The 26,561-nt window shown below is 40.2% G+C and overlaps 1 protein-coding gene across 6 annotated transcripts in view; it reads right to left on the bottom strand.

Annotated features, from left to right (window-relative positions):
- PAG1 (phosphoprotein membrane anchor with glycosphingolipid microdomains 1) overlaps nt 1-26,561 on the bottom strand; it is a 200,006-nt gene that overhangs the window by 143,066 nt on the left and 30,379 nt on the right. For 3 of the 6 annotated variants that reach the window (XR_009460692.1, XM_019498599.2, XM_014606887.3), the window contains exon 3: nt 12,377-12,441. The exons of 2 other annotated variants lie outside the window; for them this stretch is intronic. The gene's annotated coding sequence lies outside the window, so the exon portion shown is untranslated. Of the gene's footprint in view, nt 1-6,542; nt 6,657-12,376; nt 12,442-26,561 lie in introns of those variants that run through there. One more of the 6 variants, XM_059723943.1, reaches the window with a different exon arrangement.

Here is a 26,561-nt window from a genome sequence, read left to right as displayed (position 1 = left end):
CATGGGGGATGGAAGCAGGGCAGCAGAGAACAGTGGTACAATGAGTATTTAACATAGTGCATAAGTTATTCATTTTGTATTTGTTATCTTGACAACCCCTTAAGTGTAAATAGTTACTCCTGAGTCTGCAAGGTCAGTGTGAAAGGAAGCCCTTTCTCTCAGGGAACTCCTAGCCACTCCTAGGTGAGCTGAACAGGGGTAAAGCTACCTGGCATCCCAGGTTCCAAACATCTGGACACGACCACAGGTAGTGTCGCACCAAGGATTACAAACAAAAATACACAAAAGCAGGAAGACTTGATCAGCAGTGAAGACAACAGTAAAATGAGGGAATTATTGCAGTTAAGTCAAAAGTAGATAATGGGATGAACGCGAGTTTAAGCAAACAAGTACCTGAAATTGACTTGGATTCAGGCAACGTTTCCAAAAAATAAGAGTAGGAAGATTCACATAAATAAGATATTTAGAAGGGAGAAGGCTTAGCCAAGAGTTAACTTCCTGCTAGCAGTAATTACACAGATGAATAAAGGGAATGGAGTTTAGAGAAGATAGATGTAGCTATTTTTTTCAGAAACTCTTTACTAAGAGGCTAAGGTACAAAATAGATAAGTTAAAACTTTACTTGTTTCAAGCTCAAGTTTAATAGATGAGAAAATGTATACTTAAAATTATACTTGATGTTCAGATGCCTAACACTACACTATACATTATTTTGAAATAAATCTGGTTCTTACTAGATTTCAGCTAAATAAATACCACACACAAAACAAAGTATTTGCTTGCAAAGTATAACTTTTGAGGGAAAACCATATGTACATGCGACTGTTTCATCTTGCATCAAATAATGACTACAAAAATGGGTCCAACTGTAATATAAAGAAAATCTCAGCAAAATAATATTGCCAGTTTTTGTTACACTTTTTCCAAATTAAACCATGTAAAATAAGATTTTCATATTCACTAGAGAGAGGCATAAGATCTACATTTGTGCAAACATGGCAATTCCTCTACTCCAAAACATGAGATATCACAACTTTGCTTTCCTGAATGATACCAAAGAGCATCTATTTTTAGGGGAGACATTTCTGTTTTGGTTTTACTCTTTAACTCCTGCCTCTTCTGACAATAAAAAAAAAAAATCAATGCTTGTGCGCCTTAGGCACTGTTGCAGGATGTGGATGGACACTGATTAGGCTGTCCCAATTGAGTGATTGAAAATTACCATTATTGTGATGTTTTGTGATTGAAGAGGTCAAAGCTCCCCCTTAGGAAAAACAGCTCCAAGGTATCCTGCATACTAATTTAAAACAGAATTGTAAATATCTCAGCTTCATTTGTTTAGTGCATCTTTCCAGTTCAAACACTGAACATTAGATTTTCATCAACTTAAAGATGCCTCTTCATTTTTAGTACCTACCATGCTCAAATAACATATTTTATGTTGCAATGTCAGGCATTCAAAAGTTAGAGCAACCTTAATTCTGGCATTTCCTAATACAGAAGGAATGGTAGAAATGCATTTTATAGACATCTCTCCCTCATATTTCCTAATATAGAATTAGTTTTACAGAATTACATAAAAACACTTATTTGGGCAGAAAAGTGATTTTTAACTAAAGGAAATTTGGTGGAAGGATCAGCTTTCCTCAGGAAAATAAATGCTCTTTTTCTTTTAGAAAAGCACATGTTTCTTGATTGCCTGTGCCATTCAGATTTTTAATGAAAAGTCAAAGCAAAAATCAGTTTTTCCAATTTTTCAGGAAAAATGTCCCTTTTTTCCAAACAACTTCAGTTACATGATTAGGTTATCGAAAACATTTTAACCCAAATTCAGTATCACTTATTCTAATATGTTTATAAATATTAATAATGAGATTATAAAATGTTTTAAGGATGAAATTCTGGCTCCATTTAGTCAGTGAGGAAGCTTGGCTCCATGTGCAATACTGGGAAGTTTAAACTTTAATTTGTTTTAAAAAAAACCCCTTTCTTTGTAACTTAACTACAGAGCTGAGTAGGTATATTTGGATAATAGCAGTGCCATCTTCAAAATGTAAGGTGTCTGCGTTTGGATTTCCACCAACCCTGACTGTCACCCCACAACCCCTGGCTTGAAGACTAACAAGGAACACTGCAATAAAGATGAGCTGAAATTTAAGCCTTCAGTTTTAATAACAACTATTTGTTATTTAAATGTCCTTTTCCAAATAGAATGACTACCAGAGTATGTGCTCAGAATTAAGAGGTTGCTCTTTAACATCAGCACATTGATTTTTGAGGGTTCTTGCAAAGCTTTTCACATTGTATCTGGCCTACAGATTTACACCTCTGTAACTGCCTGTCAGACATCATTCCTGCTTTATGAATAAATAATATGATGCCCAAGGGAAACACTGATCTTAGAAAAAAATCAATATGTGCCTTGCACATGTTAGGAAGTCACTGGGTTGGAGTCTGTCTCAAATATATAAAGCAATTTTAACAGCAAAAAAACCCCCACTCTAAATAAAGCTTAGGAAGGGTTATCAAGGGGCCCTATCACTTTTCCAATGTATGTCCTATTTGCAAGAGTAGTAATGTTATCCTTTTTAAAATGTGAATAGATGCACTGATTGCAAAGTAGTCAGTGATTATTCATCTACAGATTTCTAATATTTACATTACAGAGAAGGTGATAGCAAATTATCTTTCCACTGTTCTTGGATTTATTTCAGTGCACATCTGCACAATAAAGCTGACTTATTACAATTGGCTTAATTCTTATTTATTTTTTTAAAACAGCTTATTCCAAAATTGTGGGTTTTTTTCCTGAGAGGCCTAGGATCAAAAGTGAAACAAAAGCAGTGTTAATTAATCATTCATGCAGCCCTGAATTGCCTTGGACGTTCTTGCAATGTAAGCCTATTTTCACAGTCAACACAACTGTTGGGTGCTAACATTCACTGTAGTAGTTTGTCATTGGAAATCCACTATATAAATCCTTTGCTCTCTCTACCTTTTTACAATAGGTCTATAATAAAATAACATACACGACCTTGAATTTTGTTGAATTTTAAAAAATTATTTATATTACAACTGCCAAGGAAAGGGTGGAATTTTAATTAACTGCTTCAGAGAAAAGTTATTTGCTCTATGTTATCAAACGTGGACCTGCCCACAGGGATCTGTCTTCAAGAGCTCCAGAGTTGACTGCTCCTTCTCATTTATTATACCTATGCATAAATACTCCAACATGAGATAAGCTCCGGCTAGTTCAGAATGCAGCATCCAGCCCCTGCAACATGTACTACTGCCAATACATCACTCTACTTCTCTGCTCACAGTACTGGCTCCCCAAAGAATTCCAGGTCAATTCCAAAGTCTCATGCTCAATATTAAGCCTCTCTATAGAACTGACCAAAATACTACATAGATTGCCTCTTCTGACTGACAATTTCCCTTGCCAATGCTAAAGCTGTCAACCTTAAGCATGAAGCTTGTGAGAGTGGGAGGCAGGGCTTTCTTGGAAACAGAGCCAAAGCTCTGCTGCTCATTTCCAGAAGAGATAAGAATGACCAGAAATCTCAGCCTGACTCAAGTAGAAAATTCACTTCATCTTAATGTTCCCATAACTGCAACTCAAAATAGCAAATATGAGGAGGAGAAAGTTGAAGGCAGGAAGGAAGTATAAAGTGAGATGTAAGAGCTGCCTATTTTGGTACCCCTGCTTTGAGTTACTATATGCCCCACCTGTAGACTTCTGAGTCAGAGAAGCTCCCATGTGTGCTGTCTTCTCCTCTCAGACAGATCCCTCAAGACAGATTACTTCCCAATTCCCTGTGATAGTTTAACAGATAACAAGGAATTGACAGCAGATTTAGTGTAATCACTAAGCTATAATAACCTCTTACTGGGGGAGAAAAACCTGGGCTCAAGTCCCTGCTCATAGGACTGCCTAACACTGGGTTGTCATTGATGAAAAAAAAAAAGAAGTAATTCTTGGAGACTGGACCAGAATCCACAATTCTAATCTAATGCTCTAGCTCAGGGGTGGACAATTCTTTGGGCTGGAGGGCCACTTATCAAGTTATATTGAGCTGCTGAGAGCCACACATGCAAACATGTATATGCATGCCCACACACTCCCTGCAGCTGAGCTGGGCTGGGACTGGGGCCAGAGTAGCAGCAGAAACAGAAACCTGCCTGGAGCTGTAGACTACACCTGCCCAGCCAGGGAGCAGTGGTAGTGATAGCTCTAACCCCAGCCCTGGCTCTGACTCCAGTTCCAGGGCTGGAGCTGCCATTCCCACAACCACTGCCCCATGGCTGGGAGGGTTTGGACCAGAACCCTGGGCAGCTGGTGGGGGGCACAAGTGTGGGGGGAAGTGGGAGAGGGTACAGGTACTGCATGCGGGTAGGCATGGGGGAGAAGGCAGGCAGCAGAGGGCAAGATGTTAAGGGACAAGGAGCAATGGTCAGACTGCCTGCTCCCCTGTTGCTCTTTTTTCCACTGCAGCAGTGGGGGAGGATGAATTTAAAACAGCCCTCCAATAATTAGAGTCTATAAATTATAACAACATTATACATTTTCCATGTATAGAATCTAATTATTGGGGGGGTTCATCTTAAATTCACCGTTGCCTTGGATGTGGGTAAACACAGTAAGTTTTCAATACTGATGCAGTACATACTTGTGTGTGCACATGTACTCATGTACTTGTACACACAGGCTGTTTTGAGAGACATGCAGAGAGTATGATCTTCTCTTGTTATGGTGTCATTCCTCTATCTGTTTTCTGGGGGGTTGTTTGTTTTGTTTTTAAACACAGCTCAGGAGCTTGGTTAGATTCCCAAATATTGATGAATGATCAGATTTCAGCAGTTGTCAAGGAGGCTCTCTTGTTTGCATCTGGTTGACTAGTGCAAAAGGTATAAACCTCATCATTTTATCCCTTAAGTGTTAGTATTGAGTACTGTGATGTGCTATGCTTGAAGCCATGTGTGAACTTTATTAACAGACAGAATATGGTAGACCACTTCCTACATAGTACAGCTCACCACACATGTTGTACCAGTGCTTCATGGTCTACATTTACTACCTGCTGCTTTGGTCCTCCAATCAACATAGAAAAAAGCCTGTCATCTTATAATCAGATACAAGGAAGCTTCATTAAATACAATGTCTAACATTAAATTAGCAATGGCTTAGCAATGGAAGCCAACTATGAAGTTGATTAAATGCAGCCAATACTGAGCATGACTATAAAACATGTGGCCCATATGGGGCAACCATACTGAGAAAAGTTTAGTGTAACCAACCTAAATAAGATGCATGGTTGTGTCCACCAAGTGCAATGCCCCTCAGCACTAATTTTTTCCAAGTCATGGTGAGCCACTACATTGCATACATTTTTACTTCTTCATTTCCACAGCTGAGTTGCATCTCTTTCCCATTTCCAGTTATTCCTGTTTCTTTACCAGTCTTAAATTTTTCGCAAATATCACTAACCAGGTTCCTAAACTATTCACCCAGAAGCCCTCTGTCAGTCCCACTCTCAGCCTGTTATACATTATTAGTGTGGCCCTGCCCTGCATGAGATGATGCCAAACCAGGATGCCCCGCACCTTATCTGCATATAAAGTTTTGTAGGATCCCAGGACTCATGACAAGAATACCCAGTTCCAGTCACTTTTCGGGGGCTAAGTAGTACGTGGATCCTTTGTGGGCAAGGGGAAGGTGATATCTGGAGTAAACACACATACTGAGCAGTGCTAAGCTGTGAAGTCATCATGCCTTGCAATGCTGCTGACTCTGCTGGGGCCCAGCCCAATGAACTATCTGGTAAATCATGAGCCTTTTGGATTTGGACTTTCATGCTTTGTTTGTACTTATAGCACACTTTATACTTTGGGTTCTGCTGTCAAGCTGAAAGCAAGCAGAGAGTGTTTACAAGCCTGAGAGTGTTTAGAGCTCTTCTGCAATTAGACCAAACTCCTTGCTTTTCATAACATCTTTTATAATAAGATGTTAATTTTGACAATGAAAGTGTGTGCAAACTTATGAGTGCTGTCATTTGTGGGTTCATATACTGTTAGGGTTTTCAGCATAAGCATCAAACCTATCGTCTAGGTAACCCTTATAAACCACGGGCTGAAATAATACAGGCTGGGGGGAAGGTGATGAGGAGGGGGAAGGAGGGCTTTGGTGGTGTGTCAGCAGCAGGGAGCTCTCCCTGCACCCAAGCCAAGGCCAAGCAGCTGGGAGCAGTGCTTGTGCTGCTGCCACTTCTCTCCATAACCCCTGTTCTCTGGCTGCAACACAGACATAACTTACAGCTGGCGGGGAACTGAGCCAAGGCTGAGCAGCTGGAAGCTGCATCTGCACTGCTGCCACTTCTCTCTACACCTGCCTCCCCCCCCCACTTTCTGTTCGCAGCTTGAGCAGAGCTGGAAGCCGTCCAGCCCCAGTGTAGTTCCCCACTGGCTGGAAGCTGCAGCTGAGGGGAGGTGGGGAGAAAGAGACAAGGAGAAGGACAGCAGGATGGACACAGCTGGAAGCCCACCTCTGTGGGCCATATTTGGCCCATGGACTGTATGTTGCCAACCCCTGGTCTAGATCAGCAGGTCTTTACTCAAATCCCAAAATTCATTCAGTGAAGTTTACTCAAACAGTGACCCTGCAAAAAAAAAAAAAAAAAAAAAAGTACTAAAGCTGAGATTTTTGCACATTATAGACATATAGTGAAATGAGAAAGCCTCCCAGCAACCTAGTTTTAGCCCAGTGGTACAACACAAGTCAGAGAACATGAGCTCATTGGATATGAAAATTGAATTTTAAAAAGTGATCTTATAATACAGAGCACACTACCGGGGCTGGGGAGGGGGAGGAAGTTATCTTCTGAACTGCAAAATTTGATTTGGACAAGCCTTGGGGAGGGGAGCAGAGGGCTTACTTCTTCACTTGGTGAAAAAATTGTAGTTCCTGCAACTGATTACTTTTAATTCTGCCTAAGAAGAAGTCGGCTTCATCTTTCTGTACCCTAATGAGTAGAGACAGCTATAAAACACTCTAATGGCCTGACTTTTGAAGTGACAAAAGGACAGTTGTTTTCCAAGATATCAACTTAAGCTGTAGAGTGACCCAGAGTTCAAAAGGCAGCCAAGTGAGCACTTGAAATACGATATCAAGAGCCAAAGAGGAGATGGCTAGTCCTAAATGGAAGGGATCTCAATCCCATCCAGAGAAATCTAAATTAAAGACTGAAAACCAATTTTTTAGAAAGTCCTCTTGTATATAGTATTTGAAAATTGCTGCCAGATGTCCCCCTTTCCTTTCCCTTGTGTTTTGGAATTAATGTTAAAACAGCATAATTAGATAGTCAAGGTCCAGGTAAGGGGCAAATTTCAAGCCTTGCTGTTTGGTTATATACATATGTCAAATGTATGCATGCCATTTCCAATGAATAATTATATTTCCAAATAATATCTGATTGCCACTGATTAAAATTGGGCATTCCTGCTTTAAACAGCAAGCAAAATCAAGCAGCTACAGTGAAAACTTCCTCATTCTGCTTTCTTCATGATCTAAAGCCAAACATACAGAGCAACTCTATTTGAGGGTGAAAATAGTTCAGTTCAGATACCAGCTAAGTCATGAAACTCTTCTCTGTAGGAACTGCAAGCTCTTAGTGATTGAATTATGTCATCTCCTCTATATCATGAACTGAACTGACATCTACAAAAGCAACCTGCTTGCCTTCTGGCCCCAGAACTGACAGACAAAGCTTTACACAAGAAGTCACACAGCCTCATCCCAAATTATTCTTTTCCAGTTTGCACAGTCAGCACTTAGGAGCCCCACAGCTCAGTTAGTAAGGTGACTGGCAACAGAATGGGAGGAGCTGGGTTTGAGGGCAGTGGGTCTCCACTCATTATTTACACTTCTGGCATGGCTCTTAGACCCATCTAGCCTCCCATCCAATGGGTACCAGAAGCTACCAGGGAAGACAAGTGGTCAGAGCATGGTGCTGACCACATCACCTCCTTCTTATGTAGAAGTTAAAGAAACAGTAGAGCCCTGCCTTCCCTGCCCCAATGGCCTGTAAATGCAATACCTTTACAATCAGTGTTTATCCTTTTGTCAAAACAACATAACTAAACTACATCCTTCAATCTCCATTAGTCACATAAGTAGTCACTACTTCTACATCAGGACAGAGGGAAGTACATTTCTATTTGGGTCTAAGCCCTAAAGCAGGCAGAAGAGCCTGTTGGTGTTGTAGCTCTTCTGGGAAGGATGGAAGTACAGGCCTCCTCTCCAGCCTGCTTTAGGATTAGCAAAGAATCCTAATGAAACAGAATAGCAAGCACATGCCACAGCCCTTCCCAATCTGGTTGTATAGCAGGCCCTCAGGACAGTTTTACCTGGCTACAGTAGCAGTGGCACCCAGTTGACAACCACTGAGGTAAGTTGAATGCAACAGTGGCTCTCAACTGGGGCTGCTGCCACATTCAAAGCAGTGGGGGAGGACTGCCATAACCCTGAAAAGGTTGAGAACTACTGATCTAGAAAATGGTGCTTAGTTAAACGGATGCTTATATTTAACTAGATCCAACTCCCCTTTTCACCTTAAAACTCCAAACCACTAACAAATAATTTCCATCTGACCTACAAGAAAAACTACAGAACTTGATCCCCCTCACTACCCAACCCAGAGACTTTTTACATGCTTCCTAAAATCCACAAACAAGGGAACCCAGGCAGACCTATAATATCCAACCATAGAACCCTAACTGAGGTAATATCAGGTTTGGCTGAATCCATCCTAAAACCTCTCGTCACCCAAAGAGCAAGTTTTGTCCAAGACACAACAGACTATCTATGAAAACTTGAAAACACAAGCCACCTTCCCATCAACACCCTGCTAGCCACTGTGGGTGTCACCAGCTTATATACCAACATCCCACAACAGGATGGCATCCAAGCCTGTCTTACATATCTACAAAGGCAAGTTTACAACTCAAGAGTACAGACCAAAAGACATTACTAAATGTATACACATCATCCTCACACACAACAATTTCACCTTCAATAACTAACACTTCCTCCAGACCATGGGCAAAGCTATGGGCACCAAAATGGTCCCACAATATGCCAATCTTTTTATGGGCCACCTGGAAAAAGAATTCCTCAAGAACCACACCATCAAACTTGTGCTATACTTAAGATATATAGATGACATTTTCATCATTTGGAGCAAAAAACCTTCAAACACAAATTTGATTTCCAACACAAATTCAGTAATCATCAACCCTCCATCAGAATACTCCAGCACCAACATTTCCTTTTCAGACACCATGATCAATATACAAAAAACCCACGGACCAATATACATATCTGTACAGAACTAGCAATCACCCTAAACATACCAAGAAAGCCGTAATATACAGCCAAGCCTTCCGATATCACCAAATTTGCACAGAGAACACCTACAATCATCACCTCACAAATCTCAAAAGGACTTTTGCTCAACAACGACACTCCTCCAAAGAGATAGATTGCACTTTTGAAACAGCCACTGGGATACCACGTGAAGAATTGCTGCAGTACAAAAAGAAAATCTTCCTATGGCCCAAAACACCGAATGGATCCAGACCATGCCATGACAAGAAATGTAAAACCTGCCAACATATCTCCACCACTCCCACAATAACTACACCCCACAAAAGAATCATCACTATTCCTGGATCTTACACCTGCACCTCCATAAATGTAATCTCTCTCATCCAGTGCACTAAATGCCCTGATGGAAAATATGTAGGAGAAACCCAACAACAACTGTGCGCCAGAATAAATGTGCATCAAAAATCTATCAAATAAATATGCCCAATTACCTGTGGGTACACACTTCTTATAAGGCAACCACTCTCCCTAATCTCTCAGTTCTAACCCTCAAAGGAAATTTACAAAACACCTTTCATAGATGAACCTACGAACTTCACTTCACCAGTCTACTGGATACCAAAAATCATGGATTAAATATAGACATTGGATTTATGGCACATTATAACCTGCCTGCCATCCAATAACCCCAGGTAACCTGTCTGCATTTTACCAGCTATATTCTGTCACCAGGTCAACATTCCTCCTCCCCCAGCACCTGTCTCGCATCTATTGTCTCCCATGGCCTCTGATGCTCACTGCCACGCATTTGCCCATTCACAGACCTGTATTTTGCATACTGGCTTGCATCTATTCCATCCAGAACACAAGACAACAGCCCCTCCCTATACCTGAAGAAGGGTGTTTGTACCAAAAAGCTTACAAAGAACAATTTTTCCAACTATTTAGCTGGTCTAATAAAAGATATCACATTTAGACAAAGAACCTTGTCTGCATATATTTAACTACTGCATTTAGAAAAAAAACTGAAGGCACTATCTATAGCTAGGTTTCTCTAATGGAGCTACTTGAGGAACAGTATATGGTAGACCACTCAGTTGAGTAGTTAAACAGTATGCATTAGCATAGCTTCCAATAGCAATTGCATATGCTCCATTAGATAAAAATAACATGCCAGTGTTGTAGAGGAAAGAATAACTTAAACTCGGATTGTAGGTGTGTTTGTTGGTGTCTAAGCCAAATAAAATGCAACTGTCCCTTTTCCCAGAACCAAAGAGAAACCATGTTTCAGTTCAGTCTAAAATCACAGCAAGGGGAAGCATAGCAGCCTACCAACACAGCACTGAAGTCTACATGCCAAGTCCTGTTCCTTTCTCGGGAGCACGAACAAGAGGCTGAGGGTTGGCCTGCCAACCAGCTTTAACTATTTCACTGTGGTACAGCATCTGAAATTAAATCCCTGTTACATCCATATATTCTAACACTTAGTAACATCTGACATATTTCACTATCTACCTGTACAAGAAAATGAAAACTGCTGTAATAAAGTATCATAGTGCTTAGGGTTGGAAGGGACCTAAACAGATCATCAGGTCCGACCCCCTGCCCCGGGCAGGAATGGGTGCCGGGATCGTATCACGTCAGCCAAATATCTGTCCAGCCTCCTCTTGAAGACCCCAAAGGTAGGAGAGAGTACTACCTCACTTGGGAGTCCATTCCAGAGCTTGGCAGCCCTAACTGTAAAGTAGTGTCTCCTGATGTCCAGCCTAAACCTTCTCTCTAACAATTTGTGGCCATTATTCCTAGTAACCACGGGTGGTGCCCTAGGTCCATCTCTGCCTTGGCCTTCCCAACAGCCTCCCTGCAATCACGCCAACAGAGGTGTAGTCCTCCTTGGTGATAGCCCCTTGCTTCCACTGTTTGTATGCCTGCATGCTATTAGTAAATGTTAATTAGCTGACATACCAATCAATCACTTTAGGCTTTTAAAAGATATATCTATTATCCCTGCTCAAACCTAGCTATGATGCCAGTATACAAACATTACGGATAAGTGGACACTCCCTAGCAGCAGTGTCAGCATCATCCACAATATTTGGTTTAAAATTTCTCCTATTGAAAGCTGTAGTCTCCATGCAAAAAAAGTGTTGATACAATTTACAGACCATATGCCCAAGGCACTTGAGAGGTTGGTAGCAGAACTGGGCACCAAACCAAATTTTCTTTAAGTTTAGGCTAGTGTCTCAACTACAACACAATCCTGCATAGGGCTTTGCATTTTGGATGCATCTTCCAGGACATATGTTTAATCAATATAATTGCTGATCATGTATGCAGAAGTCTAGATGGACATACTTTCAAATAGATTAAATAAATGCAAAATCTTTATTATTTGGAGCCTGGAAAAATAAGAAAATGAGACTTAATTTATTTTAATCTGTGGATTGGAAAAGAAACAACAGATGAGAAAAACAGTCATTAACCAAGACAAAACACTGCCAGTGGACTGAAGCTATGCCATTCACAGAATATCATACACTAGTGGTCCAGTTTTATAAATATATGTTAGATAACTCATGGAAGTGACTTGAAAGCTGAGGGAAAGGGAAGACTTTCTAATTAAACACCTAAAATCCCAAACCCTTATCACTTACTAATATAATTGCAATTATTCAAATAAGGGAAAAGCAGGAGTAATCTCCTACCAGTTTTCATTTTTTTAAATAAAATACAAATAAAATAAAAGCAAAACTGTTTGCAAATATATCATTTAAAAATGTTTTTTAATGTAGATTAAAATCTCTGTTTTACATACAACATCAAGAATTATAAGCTAGCAGTAACAACTTCTATAAAAGCTATATGTAATGTCGCTTTCCAATTTAATCACTCAGAACTGGTGCCTCAACAAATTATAGGTGTCTATATGTAAGACTGCACTAAGCCCAGTCTGACCTCCAGAAAAAACAAAAAAACAGTTATATAAATAATTACCTTGCAGTATCTGTAGGCTCTGATGCTGAAGGGATCTATACTATTGATGGATGTCTTCTCCTAGCCTAAAAAGGAGAAGGGGGAAAAAATCACAATTCCAAGCATGTGAATCCAATTAATAATGGCACAGCAGGGGAAAAAGCAAAATAATTATTTATGTTCTCATAGTTTTTTCAATTTAGAAGGCCACTCAGAGAAAAGGTATTTTTAGTAAACAACATATCCTATTATGTGCTATTGCTGCATGCTGGAGCATTAAAGGATCAAATGAAAAAAAATGAAAAGTAGATTCCCCTTCTCACTTTCTTTTTTTTTACTTATTTTTTTGATTTTGCATCTTGGATAAATAAGTAAGGCTGATCAGTCTGACTTTAATTATCTTGCTTTTGCAGTGATATGGACTCCACAAGCCAAAATAAAACTTGGTCTTCCTGGAAGACAATTTAGGCTAGCTCAGAACCAGACATCCACATTGTCTTCAAACTGTGCTTTCAGTGACATCTGTGAAATCTCACCGCCTTCCTAGGGTACCTGTGTGGAGCCTAATAAGCAATGCTGCTTATTAGGTACCTAAAGTAAAATAATCTAAGTCCTTTCCTAGGTGAGAAAGTTGTACCAATTTAAATAAATTGGTTCAGAAACTGATTTAGCTACATTTATGTAGTAGCCCCCTTCTATGGAAGTTATCTTACACTGATTAATTAGAAGTTAAAAGTGTCCACACAAGGGACTGCACCAGTTTTAATTAAATCATTTGCTAAACTAATTTCATTACATTAGTGCAACTTTCTCTCATACACAAGGCTTAGCTTTTTGGCCCTGAAGAGTTACTGAAAAATTAAAAAGCAGATTCCCAAAAAACCCAGAAATGACTCATTGTACTAAAAGACCAGATTGGCAAGGAAGGGGCCATTTTTACACCATCAAATATTCAGAGTTGAATCACAATTTTAAAGCAACTTGAGCATTTGGGCATAATATCAGACAATGCACTTTTTTAGACTTTAAGAGGATATACTCATACAGCATTTTTCTTTCGATATAAGTCTAAAGTACAGTTCAACTTTTCACACCCAAAGGAGAGAATTTTCTCATAAGTATTGCAAAATGGGGAGTGCGAAACGGGACGTACTCAGTTTGGACTCAGATTCAGCCTGAATCAGGGGACAGTGATTCAGTTAGTTGATTTGGATCACTGTCCCAATTCAATTTGGCTGAATCCAAATCTGAAGATTCGATGCTGATTTGGAAAATCAGCGATTCGGCCATAGACACACCTTTAAATATTTTTTCTACATACCTCAAGGTACCAGGTGTGCCCCCCCCCCCCCCCAGCGCTCCTGTGGGATGCTCCATCTGCCCCACCATCTCAGCATTCACGAGCTGCCTGGTACCTTGAGGTATGGAGAAAAAACATTTAAAGCTGTGTCTATGTCCAAATAATTGAATCTCTCTGAATCTATTTGGAGGGTTCTGATTTGATTTGGAGAAAGTAAAGGGTCTCCTGATTCGATCTGGATTTGGAGATTTGGCTGCCGAATCAGCCCGAATCTCCACTGAATCAAATCATAGATGGAAGCTTCGCACAGTCCTAATAAGTATTACTACTTGTATTTATTAGTCCAAGGTGTCCCCTTATTCTAAAAATACTCCAGTGCAAGAATACTACACAGTTGTTGCTAAGCTACATTCTCAGTCACTACAATACTGGTCTTGCACATTGTGTCAAGGTCAAAGCAACTGTTCTTCTACTGTAATGCTGAAAAGTATCCTGTTTATAAAAAAAAGTTGTTCTTCTCCACCTTTATAACATACGCCATATTAAATTTGCTAATAGGTGGCCAGCATCTACCAAAGCTAATACTCTGGAGAAGATGAACAACAAAAGGCAACTAACATGATTTTTAACATTTTCTCTTTTCTGTTTTATTATTCAACTTTATTTTTAACCAAACCCATTAGTGTTGGATCCAAGTGCCTTGCAAAGTCATATCAACCTTAATGGTGATTTACCAACAAACCTGAGATCTCTCCCTCTTCCCAACATTACAGCAAATACTAAGGAACTTAATTAGTCTAGTTATTATTCTCATACTCCACTCAACCAATCCCAACAGCAGGCCAATTTTTAATATTAATAACATTATTATTATTATTACTATTAATAACAACAGTAATAATAGTAATCTGTGCCTCTAATTAGCGTTTTGGGAAAGGAGGAACAAGGGAGTTTTATATCCTAAAATGGTCTGCAGTTTGGTTCCCTTCTGTTTCTTATGGAAGGTGTTGCACAGCAAAGGCCTGTCTCTGGCTCCTACTAGTTTACTGAATGTCTCATCACCCCTAAGGAAGGCAGTTGCATAGACCTGCAAATAATGGAATAAATTTTACAGGTAAAGTAGGCAATTATAAAGCACTTCCTCTGCTGCTCTTATAGCACAGCTACAACAATTAATCAAATAATTTTTAAAGATTCAAGTAGAACCTTTGTTGTTTACAAACCTCAAATTGAATGCCATCCCAAAAAATCTCATATGACTGTGACTAACAGCAAAAATAAAAGTAGGCAAGACAGAAAGATTACCAAAATAAACAATAAAACCAAGACACGAATGCAACAGAATATACCAATCACATACATAGTTACATACATTTCTAATAGGAATCATACTGCTAGAAAACAGAGATTACAAAAGCCCAGGTTATTACTGAAACAAAATATGACTGGCCAATATTGACATTAAACTAAGACAATAGTAAAAATAGGCAGCTAGAAATCTTTATTTTAATACTGATTCATAGTGTAACACCACTGATCCTCTAGCTTCCTAGTAACAGGTTCTTGACGTTTGGCATTTAGAACCAGCAATACTGAAGTGTATAATTTCAAGTACTGCTCTATTTCTCAGTAAATAAATAAATATAATAAAGGAAAAACAAACAAAGAAGAGAGTGATACCTCAAATCCTTACCCAAGAAGGTAAAAATAGGGGATTCTGCAGGGAAGCACTAAATGGTGATGTGGAATGGAAGCTGTCCTCTGTGTGATGATACACAGACATTCATATTCTGATGTTGAGCCACAGTGAATTTCCAAATGACAAGGCAACCCATACCTTTGCAAATGTTGGTTAAACTCAATCCAAAAAACTCATCTGGAGTGTAAGTAAATTATATGATGTCTGACAACCTCTCCTGAAAGGAGCTTATCCACTAAAAAAAAAACCAACCCAGCTGTGCAACAGAATTGACTAATAAAGCTAAATAAGGTTTTGTTGCAAGGCGTAGCAGATTTGTAAATGAAAAGCATCATGGGAAAAAGTGACCCTTAGCACATGACCAAGAGGCACAAGGACTTATAAAGCTACTCTTTAGTACCCTACATGAGCTACCCACATTGCAAGTCAATGTGTGGAGAGTGGGCAGACAACGTAGCTGGTATTTCATCCTACTACAGCTTTGGATGGGAATTGGGTGGTGCTTCAAATGACCATCACAGATGAGCTGATATACAGAAGGCCTCTGCATCAAGAAGAGGGCCAATGCCTGTTACACCCTTCTAAGAAGCAAGAAGAAAGCAGAGAGCAAATTGTGACGTGAGTCAACTATGCACTGACTGTAATACAACATGTTTTTTTAATGTAATAACTTATTTTTTTATTGATCCACCAAGCATCTAGATTTTAGAATGTTACTAGCCAGACTGCAAGCCACTCCAGCCATAAGCAAGACTAGGGGAAAAGCCCAAACAACTGCTAACTGGTGAGCAGAAGCTCTCCCCCAGTGCAGCCCATTGGTGATGCAAGCACAGTACAAGGGCAGAACTACGGTCATTACACTGGCAGAGCTGGTGCAAGAGGTAGTGCATGCTGTGAACTGGAGAATGTTAGCAAGTGCCCATGATACTGCAGGCTCCCTCACAGCAGCAGAGGAATACTCACTGAACCCAATCTCCAAGGTCCCTCCTCACCCTCTCTCAATGCAAGCAGTGCCTTAAACTCACAACATAAACTGCGTGTGATAGCAGAAAATTGAACATGGCTCCCTCAGCATATTTTTCTCTGCTATGCCTCAGCCCCAGAGACATGAGAAAGGTTTGGATGCAGTTTCACTCCAAGGCCCATTTACTGTGTTGTGTGGTAAAAAATGAAATCATGACAGGCAATGAATGGACACATTTACTCAATGTAATACTGTAAACAGAGAGGAAGTGAAGGGACATTTGAAGTAGGGATTAAGAAAGAAATTACTAAAACTGGCTTGGAAGGAGCCTGGTGGTTTAGGTAAGGCAGTATTAATTTTAATCCTTTCACTTCCTGTACATATTGAAGTGTTACACAAAAAGCCAAAATCCCAGTACTTGGTTAACATGTTACATTAAATTTTAAAAAACCAGACATGTATTTCTCCATCTTTGTATCTTTGCATTCATAATGTCCTGCATATCTTTTTATTTTCCCTTCAGCTCCTATTGCTCATGAGGAAGGCATGGAAAGCAGATCAGTTTAACATAGCTAAGAAAACCTGGCGCACATGTTCAGTACAGCAGGGGGAAATCAGCTATCTCATGCATAACAGCAACATCACCTGTCACTTGGAAAGAAATGGGTGTCTCAGAATAATACCACCAGGAAATAATTTCAGTGCTCTGATATTCAAAAGACTGTTCAAAAGACTAGTGCTATTTTCCATCTGCTGGAGAATAGATCAGACATAGACCTTCTAGCCAAATGGAGCCACCAAAAATTCTCTTAATCTATCATGTAACACAAATACAACTTTGACACACAATCATTCATCTTTTCCTGCTGTACCCCCCTACCAATACCCAAAGATAAAACACACAGAAAAATACAGATTTAGAGTTTAAACACAATAGAAAAAAAAATCTCTCATCTTACTGTTTCTATTATTCTTTCATTCACATGAAAACACACTTTCGTTGCTCATGACTACTCCTTTTATAATACCTGGGAATAAATGCAAACAGGAGGACAGAACCCTGCATGACAATGTTGGTAGAATTCCCATAAACTGCCAAAAAGCTCTTAAAATCCAAGAGAAAGGCATTTCCGCAGTCAGGCAAGCTGTCAGCATCTGATGAAATAAGTCCCCTGTTAATGAAAGCTTCTGCTATGCATCTCAGATTCAGTTAGTCTATAAGGTGCCTAACTTCAGTACTTTGCCTTCTGCCTAACTTCAGACTAATACTGCTAGCTACCTCTCTCTGCTCATGTAATTAAAAGCTACAGTATAATGCATATTGCATAAGCATATGGGGCAAACCTAAAATTGCATAGATAATCTTAATTCTGGCATTTTGAGCACTTGGCTTTGTGTTTTTAGCATAAAATAGGATACGTATGAATTAAGAGTATAGGCCACACCCCCAAACTAGATCAAGACATCCCTATGTGGCATGACACACATGAAAGTCACGCTGGTCCTCTGAGTTCTGTACCTTGCTGTTCAGTCTGCTGAGTGCCAGCATGGTTTTATAGGCTAGGGACAGACATTACTTACAAACCCATTTAAGTGATCAGAAACTAGTTTAAACCTGTAACAAAACAGATGTTCAGTGCACATAAATCAGTTTTAAAATGGCTGAAAGTGGTTTGAGATAAACCTGGTTGAATGTAGTAGCAGACTTAACTAATTTGTCTCAAACTGGTTTATGAAATGTGTGTCCCAGACCCCTTGCTGGTTTAAGTTAAATCAGAGTTCCCCAGCATCCTGGCATGCTCTCTGGGCTGGGCTCACTGCTCCACAGTAGAGCTGGCCCTGCCCCTCTGCTCCCTGGCTGGAGCTCAGCAGAGACTGCAGGCATCTGCCTGGCTTCCCCCAGCCCTCCCCTTCCCACTGCCTGCTAAGCAGGTATTATTCCCCCATCCCCTCTGCCTTACACAGACACCTCTCAGCATTAGGTAGTAGACCACATGCTGGCTACGGTCCATGCTGTGTCAGACAGGACAAAGGCAGAATCAACAGGTAGCTGGTAATGCCCCTCTGTTGTTTTCTTAATGAGGTGGCAAACACTGAGTTAGGGGTGATAAACACTGTCAATTTCCTGCTGGGCTGGTCAGAATGGTGGGGAACCCCTCCCTAATCAGAGCATCCTGCCAGGGCCTGGCCACACCCTCCTTCAGCTCAGCACTGTAGAAGGGAAGGGAGGGCTGCTCTAGTGCCCTCTGGCTTTTAGCCTGCGCCCCTGCAGGACTGTGCCTGCACTTCTGGGATGTCTGTACAGTTACAAAATGATTCAGCCTGGCCAGGTTAGACTAACCTGCAAAGACTAAATGAATTCAGGCTCAGGCTTTTTGAATGTCTGTCCCTAGCCATATTGATCGATCTGAACCACCTCTCACAGACTTTCATTTGTGTGGCTGCCAAGGAAATAACTCCCTTAATTTAAACCCATGTTTGCAGAATTTGAGCTCAGCCCAAGAATGGGATAAAGTCAGCAGGTGTTATCCAAATCTAAACTTGTTTTATCTCTTCCCGACTACTGCGAAGCAAAAGATAAGACCTTAAATGTCTTTACTCTTAACTGAACACTTCTGGCCTGTATTGTACATATGCCATTGTATATGGATAACAGTCATTTACATAAACTGTGAATAAAGTGTAAAATGTTTTCAGACTAGATTAATGGCATCTCTAAAGCTGCGAACATCAACAGCAGAGATATTCCTCTTCCCTGTAGAATACCAGAAAGGTCCTACTGTCACCCCTTACATTCAGTATGTTTAAGTGTATGAAACTGCCAGGAAAATTAGTGAAGAGGCATGGTCTATGTGATATTCAGTATGGTATAATACCCATCTCAACATATTTGAAGCAACAGAATCAAACAACTGAGTTGTGCATCACTGATATGTACTTAAGTCTTGATGAAGGGCTATGTGGCAAAAACTTAACCTTGACAAAACTAATACAGGTATGCTGGGGGTAATAGTAAGAAGGATTAAGGGTACATATTTTGCTGCTTGCACAGGTTCCACAAATTGCATGCTGTTAGAGCCTAAGCTCCTCAGGAAGTATCTAAGACAAGTCTTATTTCCACCTATACCTAACAAGCAACCTTTTTCCTTTGTGGCAAGGATCACCCTTATTCTTGCCTTCAACATCTTGAGATCAAGGACTCTTGTTTATACTTAGACATTAGGAAGGTCAAATCAGGGTAGAATATGGCAGCAGCCTCACTAGGAACAAAAATCAGGCATACAGGACATGCAATTGCTTTTAATATGTTTCTGGGTAAAACTCAAGATACTGTTGTTAATCTGGCAAACACTAAGCAATTAGGGAATTGGGTACCTGAGCTACTGGCTCTTGTCCTGTATGATAGCATTAGAGTCGAGACCATAAATGAGCTCATGCTTGGAGTCCTTTTTAGATCAATCATCCTCTGCCCCACACTGTGTCCCTCCATATTTGCTAACCCTCTGGGAATACTGCAATGCCATTATGTTCCACCCTCTCGTCCTGGCTTCTAGGGATCAACGGGCTCATAATTAGAGGGGTTTAGCATTATTTTATGATTTTCCCACTAGTTGATGGATATTTGTGTCAAAATGAAGGGAGCAGTCTCTCACATTGTATTTTGTCCTGTGCACTGTAATTTGTGGAACATGCATAGAAATGGTGCTTGTGATATTTGTTTCCCCACTGTTAAAATTATTGAAATGTCAATGAAAAGTACACTAAGTATATACCATGATCCAGTATAAAGTTGGCTTGAAAAGAAGCTGACAATAATGTTAAGCATAGACACAGGCAGTAGATTTCATCACTGCCCAATAATAAGCTTCCAATTTCATAAAGTTGGTTAAAGCAATTTCAAGTAAGGAAAAGTTTATGAAACAATAAAAAAGAGAAGGGAGGAAGAAAAGACTGCAGAATATGCAGGAATTTTCTAGGTATCTGAAAATTTTTAAACCAATTTCACAGTTTTCAGTTCTCTTCATCCATTACCAAGCAACTAAGGATATCACTTGTAAATCAAGTTAAAACTTTACACAACAAATCTTCCAAATCTTAACTGTTCTAAACAAGAGTCACATTTGTTACAGATGCTAAACCTAACAGATAAAGATGCCTCAAACACATGCTGCTCTTGTTAAGAGCTTATTAAACACTATTTAAAAGGTACAATAGAATTTAATCCCCTACATATTACACAGTACAAAATGTACAATATCAATGCCAGCATCTGATTTATGTATATTCAAGATGGGTTAGGCTAGCATAAACCTATTAGCATCATTTTAATAACCTTATTACTCAAAGCTTTATTGTGCATCACCTATAGGAACTTTTTTGTTTCCAACTGCTCTAAGGTATTAGCATGTGTGCATTAAAAAATAAAATGCAATATTAAAACAAAAAAACCTATAACCATCAGGATTTCTCTAGCTTCTATCATAATGGTCTTTTTCTGGCTCTAGTCTATTCATCAATAGCTAGTGGTAGTACATACACATTATTCTAATAAGTGAACAGCAGTACTCATGCAAATGATGAGCAAACTCTTATGGACAGATTGTCCCAGGAAGATTCACACATGGCTCCTCTCCTTTCCCAGCCCCTCCCATACATGCTGTAAGTATTAGGAGGTGAGGCTGGAGCAGGGAGAGGATACAGAAGAGATTATTCTTTCTGTGGCACCATTTCCAGGTTTTATGTCCTCTTTCCAGAGTGGTATATATGGTACATACCAACAGGGCGCAAGTTACCTCTCTCTGGGCACATCCAGACGAGCATATGCTTTTGTTTCCCCAGGGACAAGTAGCAGTGGCACACCTTGTGCCACTGCTAATTGTCCACAGGGAATGCCCATGCCATATATGGGGCAGGTTACCCTGGGTGGGGTAGGGGAGGCTAGGGCCAGCAACTGTGCTGACCCAGCTGCCTTACCCGGGCTTCCTGTGGGCCTCTTGGGACTGCAGCCATGGCAGGAATCCTGGACAGCAGCTGGAGTGTGGTTCCGATCAGCCAGGATCTAGTTTTGGGTGGCACGCACTGCCACCACATGCACCACCCTGTTTTTTGGTGTGGGTTTTTTTGATCCTAGAATCTCCCAAGGTCAACACCCCTCCCCTGTGCTACAAGGCAGCAGTGTGGGGAATGCCTGCAAGTGCGGTGTGTGGCACCACAGATGAGTCTGTGGCACCACATACCACAATCCACAGTCATGTGGACATGACCTCTGTGTGCTCTCCGACTAGTCCTACACAGTTTTGGGGGGTGCAAACAAAGCAGTCATCCCAGCAGAACTGTCCAATACAGAAAGGTCTGAGCCATTAAACACCTGTCTGGGCACCTCTCTACACAGATGACGTCTAAGTAGGTAGAGGGAAGTGAGATATGTATAACCTCCAAAATCTGCTGCCTCAACATATCCTTCCTCCCAGAGGGGAGGATGGGAAACTTTGCCAAAACTAAAAAAAAAAAAAAATCCCCTTCTTTCCAGCTCTGAAATTTTTCCTGAAAGATTTTCTGCAACAAGGTGTAAGCTGACCTTCAGAATTCAATTATAAAAATTGATTCCCTAACCCCCTCCAGGAGTGTAACTGATCCTTTACCTTCAGGTCCCTTCCCTGCAGCAACACTCAGATAAGCACAGGGACTACCATATTTACAGACTGCACTGTTTCCTCTATAACCTGGAGAAGCAAGTTTGAAATCATTCTGGTAACATGAGCAGATTTTTGCATTGACCCTTTCCAAGTTACTTGATCTGTTCCGTGCTCCAGATTACAGATGTTCCAACTCATAACACTTTGTGCAATTTTTCTAATTTATTGGTTGTCTCTGATTTTTCTAATTTCTTGGGGTTTTTTTCTAATTTATTGGTTATTTTTCTAAGTTATTGGTTGTGTTGCAGTGCCTGCCTTTTCAAATTCTGCTCCTTTATGCAGGAAGGCCTCATGTGAGGGTGCGAAAGATATCGGTTAAAGATCTCAGTATTCCGTAAACAGATGCCTCCCACATCTTTCCTTAGGGGGCAATACTTTGGGCCTCTAAGAGAAAATTATTCTAAAATACTGCAGAACAGTCTTAGACAAAGACACAATTATATAAGGTGGCTGGTGGTATACCATTTCCCATTGGTCAGATTATACATAAGAAAGTGTACAATATTTAAGAATGTTCTCTATGTACCACTTTTTTTACCATCTTCCAACAGCTCAAAATGGAACTGAATGTGCTGTCAGGAATGTAAAATCAAGTCTCATACAGCAGATTAACACATCGTTCTGAAGATTTAGCAGAATTACATTTAATCAAGCTGCTTAATTCAGAGTCAATTTGATAAAGGCATGTCAGAGAAAACACACTGCAATTCACCCAGACAGCCTGCTTGGAGAAATATGCAAACAAAGCTGAAAATTCAACACTCTAAGGCTGTGTCTACACAAGACGTTACTGAACAGTAGCAACAAGCTACTGTGCAGTAGCACTAGCAGGCACTAACTGTGACACGATGCTACTATGCAATAGCTTCAGAAAAAAAACGTGGGGACACTACTGTGCGGTAACACCAGTTACCATTCAGTCATTTAGTACTTGGTTATGTAAGTGCTAAATGACTGTGCAGAACAACTGTGAAGTCCGCCACTTGTGTAGATGTGGCCTAAGAGAAGTAAAATTAGACAACAAGCATATTTACGTTTCATCTGAAAATTATTCATGAAACAGCCCTACAAAGTGTCAGAAAACAGCCAAGTGGTTTATCTATATTGATAACCCAGCATCCCCCTGCTGTTCATAGCTATTTGAACACTCCTAAAGTAAACTTACCTTTGTCTTTATTAGTTTGTGCACTGAGAGAACAGGGACATATTAAAAGATATTTTGCAATGCCCAAGAAACAGTCTTGTGTGTTTTAGTTACACTATTGCAGCAGAATCTTGTGCAGACATAGCTACTATATAATTTCCATCTTTCCAAGAGCTGGAAAGCAATCGTTAGCATGTTGGATCTAGCAAGCTCGCATTAGCTTTCTGGCAATTAGAGAGACGAGACAAAGTATAAAACCCTCAAACTTTTGCATTTAATACATGCCTGATCAAAATACTGTCACTGTCACAGAAGTGAACAAATCTTTCACAAAACAGTATGCAAAAGATACTTCTACAAATTCAAAAAATTTAAAACATTCGTATGTTGAGAACTCTGATATTTAAATTCTACCTGTTCTTTGAACTTTTAAAGTACTAATAATATGTCCTAATAATATTAATGTAGCATTTAATATTCCATTCAAAGTCAAGATAACCTCCTCATATGGTAATATGAATTTACCTTCCTGAATAACACTACAAGCTGGGTCTAACCATTTTTCTACTAGACTTGTATGTGATATATTCTTTCATATTGCATCAATTCCTGTAAAATGTCAAATATACATGAAAACACAATCCCCATTATCAAAAGCTGACAATATAAAAATACAAAAGCAGCTAAGCAGCAGAGGAAGCAGTCATATGCACATACACGTATACACACACAAAGCAACCAAGTGCTTGTCCCAGGCCTTGTTAATTACATCTTTAAATGTATTCCTTAATGTTTATTATCCAAGTAAGGAGAGGTGAGGAGGCAGCTTATTGCAAGGGGGTTTCAGAGGCAGAGGGAAGGAAGGGGAAAGAAAATAAAAAGAAAAGGAGAACAGAAACAAAGTGCAGAAAGTGCAGCCGTGGGAGGGGAAGGAGGAGGAGGTCAGGACAAAACCAAGGCAATCAGCAGAGAATAAAAACATTCAGCAAGTAGTGTCACCGGGACCCAGGGACTAGGCAGAAACCCCTGACTTCATCTCTGCATTTGTCCCACTTCAGATGCTTTCCTTGCTTCTGCCAGTGGGAATGTATATTCTAGAATAAGTTCTCCCGACTCTGCTTCCCTCAATCTAAATGTAGGAGTAACATTTGGGGTTTGGTGCCACTCAAAGGGCTTCCTTTCCGTGAGTGAGGTGGGTCTGGAGGAGGCAGTAATAGGTAGCATGAGGTGAGAGCTCATGCTCACCCACCAGGGAAGTCCAAACAGGGGAGGAATCTCAAATCAGCTATATTGTTACGCAGGTGAATTGCAGGTTACAAAGGATCAGCACAGTTAGTTCTCCAAAGATCCATATTCACAGCTATTCATTTGTCAAAATGCCAGAGGAAAAACAAAGCTGTTCCAATATTTGGCAAAGGAGCTTAGGAAACACTTCTGCTATGACAAAGTATTATTCATGGCATTCATCAAGATATTTTTATTCAGTACGATTTGGCTGTCTTGGTTACTACATCAGTCCAAAACCTCCAATACTTCATAATCAAGGAATGATATGCCCCAATGTGTGTCTATGCAAAGCCTTTTGGCGCAGAAGTGATTTTAAAAAATATACAGAATATCAAATTTGTCAAAATTGCCTTACCTTTGTGAGTGCAAATGTGGGTCCCACTGTTCTGAGATTTGGTTAAAACAGCTCTAGACTGGGGAATTTTCATTTCTTTATTCTTCCCAGTCCCAGGTCAGCAAATGAGAAGTTTGAGTGCACACAAAAGGAAAGACTTGGCTCCTCCAAAATGGTGTTTACACACGTAAGGAGCAGAGTGTCCCAATGTATACCAGTTGAAAATCTGGCCCTATTTCCATCTGCCTTCACTGTAAATCCTGTATCCTGCTTACAACTAGAGTAGAAGCAACCCCGTGTGTGTGTGTGGGGGGCGGGGAGAGATTTCATATGGGTAAGCTCCTGTAATAATGTTGGTGCACACACTTAATGTAGAATCATAGACAAGTAGGGATGGAAGGGACCTCCATTGGTCATCTAGTCCACCCGCTATCTCAAAACATATGATGGAATATAACTATTTGCAAGTAATATTCTGCATAGTGAAAGACATAAGATTTCAGATTTCTTCTACTTTACTCCGGGGGGGAAAGAGAGGGAGAGAGAAAAGCCTTAAAATAGTACAGTAAAGATGTAAAGGTGCCATAAAAGGTCACCCATAAAAGCTAAACATACAGATAGGGCACATCCCAACATGCAGGAATGTGCGCTTGCAGTGGCAAAAAAAAGTAGCAGCACCAGCCACTGCGCATGCTCCTGCACATGGGCTTTGGTGCAGGGCAAAATGCCCTGCTTCGCTGAAACTGCCGTTTCCCCACTCCTCCCAGATCCCAGTGTGCTGAAGGAACTGGGGAGGACCTAGAGGAAGGGAGACACTCTGACTGGGAGCCAGAGTGTCTCCCAGGAGGACCCGAGCCTTCATGTCTGCCAGAGCATGCTCCATACTGCTTTTTTTCAGGGGCTTTTTTTGCTACCAGCACTTCCCAGTAGTAAATTTTGCCCCTGTGCCGCAAATTTGCACATCTGGATCTTGCCACAGGGTTTAGTTTAGCACTAATTACAAAAAAGGAAAAAAAAGAAAAGAAACTAAGACTCACTTACTGAGTTGGATAGTAAACCAATTCCAGGGGAATGTACACACATTATTATAATATGCTCAGGAGCCTCAGTCTGAACACATTTACATGCAAAGAATCATTTAATACAAAGATCATTTTATGCAAATCTCGTGAAGGCCACAGAAGAGAACAGAAACAGTAGATGGTACAGAGATTCATGATGCGTGTTAGACAGGTAATTTAAGGTAAATCATATTGTTCCATTATACAAGACATACAACCTGGGGAGAAAGTGTGTAGAATCAAAAACATAAATAATTCAGTCATCTTGTGAAATAGCCAAAGGGCTAGCTTCCTGTTTTTTCCACTGTTTTTCTCTACTCACTAAACCTGAAAGAGGCTGAAGACAAATATCTATCAAATCTAAATTAGGTTTTGGTAAGGGTGGCCTTACACAATGGAGATAATTATGGGTTTAGGGGCAGGACTTCATGGATTAGCAGCATAGGAGGAAAGGTGAAAAAACAAACCCAAAAACCCAGAAAAACAGGGCATGGGCATATTTAAAGTGGAAACAGTTCTAAAGGATGCTCCCACCTCTCCATATACTACTATCAGAGGAATACCCTTAGTAAATCTAATAGAAAACCTTTTTTTTCCTGCTGTAGAAAATTTCACATTTTCAGCAAATTCAAAGGTCAAAACATTTTGATTTAGAAAAGCTACTGAGTTGCTACACGGTGACACCTGGAGGCAGGGCCAGGCTCCCTGGTTTTCCCATAAC

The sequence above is a fragment of the Alligator mississippiensis genome, chromosome 3, assembly GCF_030867095.1.
Source record: "Alligator mississippiensis isolate rAllMis1 chromosome 3, rAllMis1, whole genome shotgun sequence".
Lineage (NCBI taxonomy): Eukaryota > Metazoa > Chordata > Crocodylia > Alligatoridae > Alligator > Alligator mississippiensis.
Note: the sequence above shows the minus strand (reverse complement) of the source record. Positions and strands in the feature narration are given on the sequence as shown.